This window comes from Struthio camelus, chromosome 2 (genome assembly GCF_040807025.1).
Source record: "Struthio camelus isolate bStrCam1 chromosome 2, bStrCam1.hap1, whole genome shotgun sequence".
NCBI lineage: Eukaryota > Metazoa > Chordata > Aves > Struthioniformes > Struthionidae > Struthio > Struthio camelus.
In genome coordinates this window covers 136309058-136321023 of record NC_090943.1, presented here as the reverse complement: position 1 = coordinate 136321023, position 11966 = coordinate 136309058, and the positions used below count along the sequence as shown (strand labels likewise).

General features: G+C 43.8%; 1 long non-coding RNA gene across 2 annotated transcripts in view; it reads left to right on the top strand.

The window, feature by feature from the left end:
* The first annotated feature begins 49 nt into the window (after positions 1 to 49).
* Positions 50 to 11966, top strand: part of LOC138066041 (uncharacterized) — a 35674-nt gene continuing 23757 nt past the window's right edge. Inside the window, exons 1-3 of one of the 2 annotated variants that reach the window (XR_011139218.1) lie at positions 50 to 406; positions 2703 to 3041; positions 6023 to 10673. This is a non-coding gene — a long non-coding RNA (uncharacterized lncRNA). Of the gene's footprint in view, positions 407 to 2702; positions 3042 to 6022; positions 10674 to 11966 lie in introns of those variants that run through there. The other variant, XR_011139219.1, reaches the window with a different exon arrangement.

Here is an 11966-nt window from a genome sequence, read left to right as displayed (position 1 = left end):
GCCGTTGGGGGCAGCGGCGGCCGTTGGGGGCAGCGGCGGCCGTTGGGGGCAGCGGCGGCCGTTGGGGGCAGCGGCCGGTTGCGAGGCGGGTGGCGCCGAGACGTCGGCGGGGCTGTGGCAGTCCCCAACGACCCCTCACCCCCCCCCCCCCCGCCCCGCGGTGGCCGGGAATATGCCTAGCAGTATAATATTTCTTTTTTTTTTCTTCTTTTCTTTTTTTTTTTTAATCGGTGCGTGTGTGACAGACACGTACCACCAAGTCGCTGGAAACGGCAGCAAAAGCAGCACAGTTTTTTTGCAGTGATGGGCGGAGGGCAGAATAAAAAATATGAGCGCGACTACTTCTGTGTTCAAGAGCTGCAAGATCTGCAGAGTTTGAAGCGGGAATCAGCAATTGTTCAGAAAGGTAGCTTGTAAGGCTAGAAAGGAGAAAGGGTTTATTATTATTACTATTATTTTGATAGTCTCGGTGGAATATTATTCAAAGGTCTGATCCAGTTCCAGCCATTTGAAACTTAGTTTTTGAAGACTTGCTGTTAATGACTCTGAGCATCAGTGCTGGTCTTCTCTCCTCTTGTTTTTCGTGCACCTTCTGGGGAACGGCGGGGGTCTTGGCCCTGGCTGAGCCTGCGACCCTGCAGGACAGGGTACGAGGGGCCACTTTAGACCTACAGCAGCATTTCCCAAACTTCTGAACTCTGAGCCCCTCTCATTCCGTAAAATGAAGTTAATCCAACCATTTTCCCAGCCAGATTATGCGCTACGGGCCTACACTCTTAGTTTATACCTTTTCTTTGCACCTCAGGTAATTTTGAGGAGCACGAAGCTACCTGCTTATGGCCAAAACAGATATCTGTGATGGAAACCAGGAATATTCTCTGATGTCATCTGTTCTCTTTTCTAATTACCTCTAGTAATTTTGAGTAAGTTAAATCAGAAACAGAAGAACTAGACAAGTGCAGCATTCTCATAATTAACTAGATGTTTACAGCAGCAGCGTTCTAGTTGGTTGATATACAGGTTGTAGAAACAAATTCTGCTAATGACTCTGGGTAGAAGTAATTGTTTGGGATTGTACCCTATAACTATTTTCCCAGGATCTTGTATTTTATTTCTTTTTAAATAGTATTAAACTTGTACGATCAAGAATGTGAAAACTAAGAAAGCCCAAAATTAAGATTGGCCTTGCAAATTAAAATTGCTACATTATCTCCCTCTTTGAATCTTAATTAAATCTTCAATTACATGTTTGCATACTATGTCCTGCAGGATCACACCCTCTCGTAAGTGTATGTGTATGTGCAAAGACTACGAATGAAACAAAAGACTGTAGGAAAAGATAGGATTGAATCTGAAACAGGATTCAAAAGTTGCATTGTAGTCTTAGTTATGCTAGGATTTAATTTTCTGTGCTGTTAGGCAAGGCAATACAGACAACTATAATGTCCACATTTTCCCGCTTTTAATTCTTTTTAAGATAGCTTTTAATTCTTTTTAAGATACAGGATTTTTCTATGCACTTGCTTCTCTGTCAGAATGGCTTGAAAGGATACACTGCTTATTTTCTTAACCATCAGCTTCATGATTCAGCATTTCATATAGTAATTATTAATGATAATAAATTGTGCAGCAACACAGGGTTGATGTTAGAAAAGAGTAAACTTGTGCCTGTGATGAGCAATGAATATGAAGTTAACAAAATAGGCATGCTTCTAATTAGTTCTGTTTTAAAAATTGCTGGGCAAAGTAATCAAGAGCTGTGCAGTGCGGTGCTGTCAGTAACAGTTTCTATGTGTTCAGTGAACAGGAATTTTAAACTACTAGTGGAAGAATCCCAGGATAAGGAGGCGAACCTTCTGCCATTTTAAATTGCAGCTTTCTGAACTGGTTTCTTCCTTAATGGAAAGAAAGCAAAATACTGTGCATTTTAACCCATTGAAGCTTGCAGAGACTTTATAGAGGCATTGAAAAATGATGGATTTATTACTTGCTACTAAAATTTCTATGCCTGCCTTTCAAGGGCAGTAAATATAGACAGTAATGCCAAGTGTGACGATGACGATGCACAGAGAGCTCTTTATTTCAGTGTTACTCTATGTAGTATTTCTGCCAGGTTTGAGAATACAAATGTTGACACTTTTCAGAATGCAAATAGTGAATAAAATCACATAACAAGAAGACAATATGCTGGCATCCTTTTTTCTCCATAACAAGCTTGTTCTGCAGTTACAGACATTATTTTCAAAGAGTTTTCATATGACACCTCCCATGCTATTTTCTCAAGATCCCTAGATTGGATTCCTCATGTTTTTCTCGGGTGCTATTGACTTCCACTGGGCTCCAGAACAGCACGGAGATCTTTGCACACTGCTCCTAGCAGGCAGGATTAAGGGAGTTTAGGTAGGGTTTTGTTAATGGGCTTAATTTGTAACATAGGTTTCCAGAGATTGCGATATAGGCAGAAGCTCAAAATAAACTGGAAAAAATTGGTTTGGTTAATTTCTAGCAACAGGAGATTTATCATTTACATGGGGGGAAGGGGAAGTAAAATTCTAAAAGAAGTGTTCCTTTTGAAAGTAAAACTAATTATTTTTGACTCTCTCACTTCAGTTCTGGGCCAAATAATTTGACAAACTTGAAAAAAATAACTTTACTTGAATCAAACCACCTTTTTCAACAAACACATTTGTGTTTTTTTGCAGGAAAATTACACTCATCTGTAATGCTAAGGTATTCTTTAACTGAGTGAAAAAAGTGTTCCAGCCTGGGTGGAAGCTGAAGATATGAATCCAAAGATGTATATGTTCATGTGCTGTGTCAGTTGCCCTGTTAGGAGTCAACTTCTTTTGAAGGCAGCGCTGACCTTGATGACTCAAACAACATGCTGATGTGCTGAAAGTAATGTGCCCTTTTAGCCTCCCACATAAACAGTCATTGTAGAAGGCCTTGGCAGAGCTTCTCACAAGGGGTGCGGTGTGCTGGGAGTGAAGTATGCTGCTTTCTGTTTAATTCATCCAGCAGAGGCTGTACGTGCCATAGAGGTAAGGCAGATATTACAGTCTGACTCCCTTCCTGAACTTCTCAAGAGTGATGCTTGTGTTACCCAGCGCTACTTCTACATTCATGAGAAAAGTGGTGGTGACTGCTGCCAAAAGGTCGTACTTTTGAGTGTGGGAGGTTGACAAATAAAAGGTCCCTTCTTGGTAGGGAAAAGGCATTAATAGGGGTGTGTTCTGAGCACCAGGTGGTGAATATGTGAGCCCCAGTGAGCACAGTGAAGAAGGCTCTGTAGATACTGATACTCCCTGGCCATTGCCAGTGAAGTCAGTGTGGGAGAAAAGGAGATAACGGGCCATACACAAAGCTCCTGGTTTGTGCTGTGGCTCTATGAGGGGTGTGCAAGAGCGCAGTGTTTTGAGACTGCAGCTTGTTGAGCGTAGCAAGAATATATAACCTGGTGGGCTATATCTCAGTTCAAGTTGGCAGTTTTTTAACAGCAGTAAGTTGTAGTATATCACTCTGGCTGCTTTGCCACCATCAGCACCGACTCAACTCAAAAAGCATGTGCTGTCTACACGTTCTGCAGATCCAGCCATGCAAACAGGTTAACAGGGTCTATCAGCAGCAACAGAGCTGCTGTGTTTCTGATTGTTTCTCTCTGACTCCTGCCTAACCTCAATGAACTGGTCTATGAAGCCATTTATGGGCAACCTCCCTGGGCACCAGGAACACTTCATTTTTTGTGTATGCAGCTGCAGTGTGTCTATGGAGTATGTGGTCAGCCACCTGAAGAAAAGATAGGGAGCCCCTCAGGGTCAGAGTTGAGTTTGAACTACTGTGCATGAAAAAGATGCGCTGCATCTGTGCTTCTGAGACACCAAGAAAGAACGAATGGCTGTCAAATGTGACCAAAATACCCAAGGGAAACCTACTATGCAAGTGCTGGCACCAGCTGCAGCTCCTTCACTTGCCTGTGAGAAATGGGAAGAACACGAGGGAAGCCCATAGTTACTATTTCATATAAAGTCATTTGTAGTGTTGTGTAACTTTCACTTGCGTAGAGTTTTTGATGGTGCAGTGTGTGTATGAGAAGCTATGAATAGTGGTTATTGGGTTTATGTCTTTGGATTCTTTCCTTCTTTCCTTCTCCCTTCTTCTCTCCCTACGTTTCTCATTCTTGCCTGGTAATTTTGTTTGTAACATTGCCTCACCTAATCCTGTTTGCAGCAGCAGCCCTGGTTATAGCCAGCTCCTTTTTATATTCCGACTGGCAGGGGTGGAAGCCTTGGGAAGGTTATGCAGAGATATATTGAACTCAAAAGTATTTTTAAGGGCTTTATTTAAAATAGAGTGTAAAATAAAAACAAAACACTGCAATATATATGAAATGTGAAGGCTGATAAAGCAAGGGAGAAGAGGATGGATAGATGTTTTTGTTTTAGAGTGTATCCCAAAACAGAATTGGGCTAATGCCTCCACCATACTTTTTACTACCCACTCTTGCTCCATCAGAGCATGAAGTGAGTGCTCAAAGGTTTACATGGGAGAGGTATCTATAGGGCCAGCAAATGGAGATTAGAAGAGTACACTGAAGTAGCAAGAGATGCACAGAAGAACTCCATGGCTGCTGCAGGGACTTGATTAGAGGTCTTGTGCTACCTGTGCCCTTTCCCACACCAACTCTGTTCTTATTTGTAAAAAACAAAAATTTTGTACTTGCTACATGACTGACCCATGACAGCCATGGAAAAAGCCACTGGTGTTAAGAGCATGAAAATTCATCTGCCTGTTTCCTCTCGGTGCTACTGCAGTCTCTTCCCTGTCTTCACACTGCTGAGGATTAGCCGTCTGAATTAATGTTTCCTTGAGGCTATTTAGGGACTGCTACCATAAGCCTTGCTAATGACATAGATACTGTTTATGTGACCTCTGGCCTTGTGGGCTGCTGCTCAAACCTGTGCGTAAAGTGGGGGACCCTGTCCACAGAGGGCGGGTTGCTGCTGAGTTTCTGTAAGCTCTGGGCATTAGGGATCCCTGAGTAGGTCATCAGTTGGACACACTGACTACTGGTGATGAGAGGGACCCGTGATGGATAGGTAGGTGAGAAGGGATGCAATAGAAGCAGAACATCGCTTTGCAGACACACCCAGTATTGCATGATATAGCACCAGTGTTGGGGTCAGTCCAGGACAATGAATGCCTCTTTGTACAGCCAAAACCCACCTGTGTGTGTATGTCCTGAAGCTGCTGCAGCTTATGGCTTACCAGGGGAACTGGGCTGCCTTGGCGGAAATTGTTACCCACGGAGAGTCAGCAGAGAGGTCTATTCCAGCAGGAAGCATCCCAAGGATGCTATAGTACTAGCCTATGTACAGTGCAGTTTCATAGTTCATAATATGTTAGGTGAGGTCAGATGTGCAACTGTAAGCACTGAGGGAGACGGGTTGGATGAAACCTTGCTCAGTTTTATCCAATATAATCTTTTGTGGAATAAACAGACCATTCCTTTATTTCTGTGGCCACTGGAGCTCAGTTTTTCACAGTTGGCAACAAAATAGCAACCACTAAGTCCTATGCTAAAGTGTATGTAGTTCAGGTTAAATGGGGCAGGTGTTAAAAGTGTGGGACCAGCTGCTGGGATTGGTCTGGGGCTTGGTGAAGACAACAGGCCTGGGTGCTGCAGGAAGTGAGGCAGATGTTAGATTGCTCTCTTAGTTAAATGCCCAAGGCCTGGCTGCATTCCCAGAAGACAAGGGAAAACAACTATGTTAGAAAAGGTGGCAGGGAGTGGATATTTTTGTTTGGCCAGTGACAGTCTTGATCCTGGATCTGTCCTGAGGCCATATATGAACTGAAGAGTTCCTAGGTACCAGTAGCTCAGCTGTTCTCAAAGCTTTCCTCCCCATAGCAGTGTACTTTTTGTCTGTGCGTTCTTCCCTTTCCACAGTGGAGAAGAAATGGATTTGAATATGGAAAAAAGACCGTAACCTGAACTGCATGTTACATCTCCATTCCTTTCCAGGATATGATCCAGCTTCAGGAAGTTGCAGGAGGGCCTACTGCCAAAAATGGAGCTGTCATTGATGTTCATAGTCAGAGACTGCCTCCTGCATTGCTCCAGGTTCACTTAGCAGTGGTCCTGAAATGTTCAGTGGTGCAGCAAAGCTCCTTGCTGTGCGATTGCCAGGAGTGATTGCTTTGCTGTCCTGCCTGCTGGCTCCTGTTTGCGTTTCACTGCACTGTGCTGCATCCAGTGGAATGCTGCTAATGGCAAGTCTGGCTCCGTGCTAAGTGCTGGGTTTGGTTCTGCCTTGGTGGCAATGCTAGGATATTAAACGCAATACCTGTGGTTCAGGAAAGGGCCTGAGGGCAAGCAGAAGAATCCAGTCCCAGGGAGGGCATCCAAGGCAAAAGACTGATACGAAGTGGCATGCAAAGAGTGACAGAGAGTGAGCTGGCTGTGGTAAGGCTCCAGAAGAAAGAACACAGTCCAAGCCTGCATTTATAGGAGTGTAGCACCATCCAGGTCCCAGGATCTCAGGAGTCAAGGAGTGGGAAAGGAATGAGTAGGGTCCCTAAAGGACCTGTGCGTGGTCTGGGGAATTCTGAAATAGACAGCTACTACTTGATCTAATACAAAATTGCTTTGCCAAAAGGTTTGAAACATTTTTTTAACTGACAAAATATTATAAATCAGATTAGCAGTTTGCCTTAACTGCTAAGGTTTGCAAAGGGTTTAGTGTGCTGCTTCAAGACCCTATGCTATCTTTAAGGTACATCCCTATACACCCTATACAGTCAAACCTAGTTTAGGATAATGAGAAAAGGTAGAATTTTACTGTATTTTTGAGTCACAAATTTGTTAATAGGCCACTTAGGTGCAGAGGATTACAGCTAGTCTGCAAAAATGACATTTGAATCTCCAAGGAAATAAAAAAGTCTGTAAGAAGTCAAATGTAGAAATACCTTCTGAATAAGTCAGGAATAAAGGAGCTTAGAAGAGGAAAGATTGAATCTGCATGGGAACCCTTGGAGGATTAGAAGAAAGAGCTTATCTGTCAAAGCTAGCGTGAGACATAAGGAAGAGGCTCTACAGATGCAGTCTAAGCTGTATGGTATGCAGAAGACTGCAACCACAGGAAATAGGAGGGAGACTTTATATTTGATCTTGATGTAAAGAGCTTAAGTGCTTGTAACTTTGTCAGTTTTGGATGCTGTATAAAGAAATCCTTTTGTTTGGATTGTAAACATTTTGAGAGTTAAATGTGATTTCACTGGTAACTTAACTCCAAGGCTGTGGAGAAGCTGAACCACAGTGTGCTGGCGTGTCTTAGTAAATGCCCAGCACTCCAGCACCGACTAAGTACGCTGAAGCTATACAGAACAGTTTGAGAGAGAGCGTTGCAAAAATCTGGAAAACAAAAGATGTCTTCTGGTGACAATAAGGAAACTGCTGTGACGTGATAAAACTTTGGGGAACGCACTGAACCACAGGAATATTAAGGAAGCTTGTGGCAGAGTTCAAGCACAAGCTACGCTTTGATCAGGTTGCTTAGCTTAGTATGGAGTAAGATTTAAGGGTCCGGGATAAAGAAATTAAGTGACCTGAAAATCATTTCTGGTCTTGAATGCAAAAATTGCAAGTCTGCTAAATGAATATAAATGCTATCAATTTAGAACAGCATTTACACATGAATTGGAAATATTCATTGATGTGAAATACCCATTTGATTTTCAAAGGAATAAATGACTGTATGAAGTGCAAGGCAATGAAATATCACATTTTACAGCTTTATGAAGAGACTCTTTTAGAACTCTAGTATATTTTTGTATCACCTGAGAAGTTTAAGTGTTGATATATTCTAATGGATTCTTCCTGAAAGGGTTGTGGTGGCAAAATCCCCTCAGTGAGGCAGAACTTCGTTTTGGTATCAAGCTGGTTAATAGAGGCACCCCTCAGAGGCTTCAAGTTTGTTCACAGATTTCCTGATCCACCCAAAACAAGACAGCATGTTTTCTGCTTCCAGCATTGCAGGAAGTTTCAGAAGTCACTGAACATTATCAATTGCTCAGTACTTCAGTGGCAATAGCAGTTGAAGGGGTTTCTGCCTTCACTTGCTGCCCTCACTTCCTCACTCCACTGCTCATTTCTCACCCCACACTCCTCTCCTTCCCTCAGTTGTACCGACACAGGTGTTTATGGAGCTCCCCCCATGAACTAGGACAGTGAACTGACCCAGATTTAAAGCAATTTTAAGTCACTATGTGACACTGCTTACCCAAGCTCATTAATTTGATGCAAGTCTTTAGAGCTGCCTGCTCTCCAGCACCATGTGCTGTCTCCAGTTGCTTGTTCCCACAACCTCCATGCTGACTTGTGTATGTGAAGCCATGTCAGGAGCTGGGCGAGGCAACCCAATTCATCTGAAAATGAGCCTGGCAAAGCAAACAGAAAACATTGGGCATGGCATGAAGATTGAGTGTTATACTGCTCTTTTGGATGACAAAATGAGTTTTTGCCTGACTAAAGTTGCTGAGGAATGGGATGCCATGCCATGGTTGAGGAGTGAGGGTCAGGAACACTTTAAGCCCCTGAGGTTCCAAGTATTGTCTCCGAAATTCTGTGTTGTGAAACTACATACGGAGCTTCCTATCCTGGCTTCAAAATAGGGTGCTAATACCCTTAATAAAAGCGCATATGCTCTTCTTTGATGGTCACCTCAAAGGGACATAAAAACCTAGGTCTTCACATAGTTATTCTATTTGAAGGGGACAGTCTTGAAGTCTAGGCTAGTTCAGAACTCCAAGGTTCTGCCTTCAAATTTAACGTCTGGTTTCAGGATACATTTGATTTCATGCTTTATGTTTGATCAGAAACACCTAGGTGGTGAGTACCTCCTTGTGGTAGAGACTCCTCTGCAAAGAAGGGAATAGGTTTCTGTCCTAAGCCTCCCACCAATCTTTGTCTAGGAACTTTTTATGCAGCGAAAATATACCAGAATTTAGGGAAAGCTGCTTTGAAAGTTCAGGAGCTTGAACAAGCTCCATTATTCTCTTAAGCAGCTCTCTATTTTGTGGCAAAAAGCAATCCTTTGGGGTCCTGTGCATATTTTTTCTGTTTTGACCTGTTTAACAACACAAACATCAATGAAGTTTACTCTGATATATTACGATGATGGCTTTATTTGGATAAAGAATGTTAAAATAAAATGAGCATCTTTACCTTTGATTGTGGAGAAGTTTAAGATTTTACTGTAGTTGTTTCAAAATTATTCTCTAATCTGCAACTTTAATTGGTCAACACAGTCCAGTTCTGAGGTTCAGAGGAAACTGAAATGGAGGCCTTACTGGGCTCTTTTTAGGGAATCCAAGTGTTACTGATAATTACTTGATTTCTCTGGTCTCAGTTACCATACATCATCCAATCTGTGGTATTAATAGTCTCGCAGTGAACACTAGAGAATAATATTAGCTAGAAAGTGTTAAGTAGAAGATGCCTGGTTTTATATATTTTCTTAGTCAAAGACTGGGGACAAGTGTCCACCCTGTACACGTTATTTAAACTTTCGATCTTTTTTGAAGTAAGTGACAATAGAGGGTTTCTACTCTGTAGAAACTAGTTCCAAATTTAATGACATTGCATGAGAATGTAAACAGGTATGAGAATTAGTATGACATCTTCTGTTTCAAGGGTTTATTTTTTTATTCTGCAGACTATTCTTAATAAGTAATAAACTTTACAGTCTTGGCTTTAATGAGAAGGTCATTGAGCGTAAGAACGTTAAAACTAGCCAGCACAGACTTGCTTCCCTTGGCTGCTGTAGGCCTGTCTGTGCTCACCCTGAATTTTAGTGTGCTTAGGGACAATAGACTGGCACAATAGCTGGCACTGAAACATGGCACATTCCATGGAAACTACGTGCTATATTTCCTTTGGCTCCTTTGAAAATCTCATACCTTCTATCTTTATTCTTCTACTGCTGCTGCAGTTCTGCCAGCTGGCAAGTAGGAACAGGGTGGTTGGGAAAAAAATTTATTTGAGAAGATCTTGTTCTTAGGAACAAGGAAGTGATTGCCTATTGGGAAAAGGCATGAATCTGTATTTTTTATATAAATTAATGAAACAAGTATTTGTGAGATTATCTGGATGGAGGTGGCATTTCTAGAGGTGATAGTTTGCGAACTATTAGAACAAATTATATTCTTTTCATTTACATGTAAGCAACAATGACTACAATATTAATGTGACTATAATATTAAACTGATTCAATGATGTTTGGGTACAGCAGGTGCAGGGTGCTGGGGCTGTCTCGGGCTGCTGGGCTGGGTCCTGCCCGGGGGATCAGGTCCTATATGGGGCCAAGCTGAATGCTTGTCCAGGGCCTAGGTCCTAGCCTGGGTTGGGACTAATTTTTTTATGAGACTAGGAAGACCAAGGCCCATTTGGATTTTAATCTAGCAAGGGATATCAAGGACAGCAAGAGAGGCTTCTTTAAATACATCAGTAACAAAAGGAAGTCTAGGAAAATGTGAGCCCTGGGGCCCTGGTGATACTGAATGAGATACTGAATGCCTTCGTTGTTTCAGTTTTTATTGCTAACAGCAGCCCTCAGGAGTCCCAGACCCTGGAGACCAGGGACAAAGTCTGGAGAAAGGAAGACTTTCCCTTAGTGGAGGAGGATCAGGTTAGGGATCATTTAGGCAAAGTCCATGGGCCCTGATGGGATGCACCCACGAGTGCTGAGGGAGCTGGCAGATGTCATCACTATGCCACTCTCCATCCTCTTGGAAAGGTCCTGGAGATCAGGAGAGGTGCCTGAGGACTGGAAGAAAGCCAGTGTCACTCCAGGCTTCCAAAAGGGCAAGAAGGAGGAGCCAGGAAACTACAGGCCTGTCAGCCTCCCCTCCATCCCTGGAAAGGTGATGGAACAGCTCATCCGGGAGGTCCTCACTAAGCATCTGGAGGACAAGAAGGTGATGAAGCAAGAAGGTGAGTAGTCAGCATGGATTCCCCAAAGGGAAATCATGTTTAACCAATCTGATAGCCTTCTCTGATGGGATGACAGGCTGAGTAGATGAGGGGAGAGCAATGTATGCTGTCTCCCTGGACTTCAGCGAGGCTTTCAGCGCTCTCCCCCATAACATCCTCATACACAAGCTCAGGAAGTGTGGGCTAGATAAGTGGACCGTGAGGTGGCTGGGTGGCCGAGCTCAGAGGGTTGTGGTCAGTGGCGCGGAGTCTAGTTGGAGGCCTGTAGCTAGTGGTGTCCCCCAGGGGTCAGTCCTGGGTCCAGTCTTGTTCAATGTATTCATCAATGACCTGGAGGAAGGGACAGAGTGCACCCTCAGCAAGTTTGCAGATGATACTAAACTGGGGGGAGTGGCTGATACACCCGAGGACTGTGCTGCCATTCAGAGGGACCTGGAGAGGCTGGAGAGGTGGGTGGAGAGGAACCTCCTGAAGTCCCACAAAGGCAAGTGCAAGGTCCTGCACCTAGGCAGGAATAACCCCACACAACAGTACAGGCTGGGGGGCTGACCTGCAGAGAAGGACCTGGGAGTGCTGGTGGACAACAAGTTAAGCATGAGGCAGCAGTGTGCCCCTGTGGCCAAGAAAGCCAGTGGTATGCTGGGGTGCATGAGGCAGAGTGTTGCCAGCAGGTGGAAGGAGGTGATGCTGCCCCTCTCCTCAGCCCTGGGGAGGCCTCACCTGGAGTCCTGTGTCCAGTTCTGGGCTCCCCAGTACAAGAGAGACATGGCGCTCCTGGAGTGAGTCCAGCAGAGGACTCCTAAGATGATGAAGGGACTGGAGCATCTCTCCTATGAAGAAAGGCTGAGAGAGCGGGAACTGAAGGGGAATCTTATCAATGTATATGTGTCTGAAGGGAGGCCAGACTCTTTTCCGTGGTGCCCAGCAATAGGATGAGAGGCAATGGGCAGAAACTGAGACACAGGCAGTTCTATCT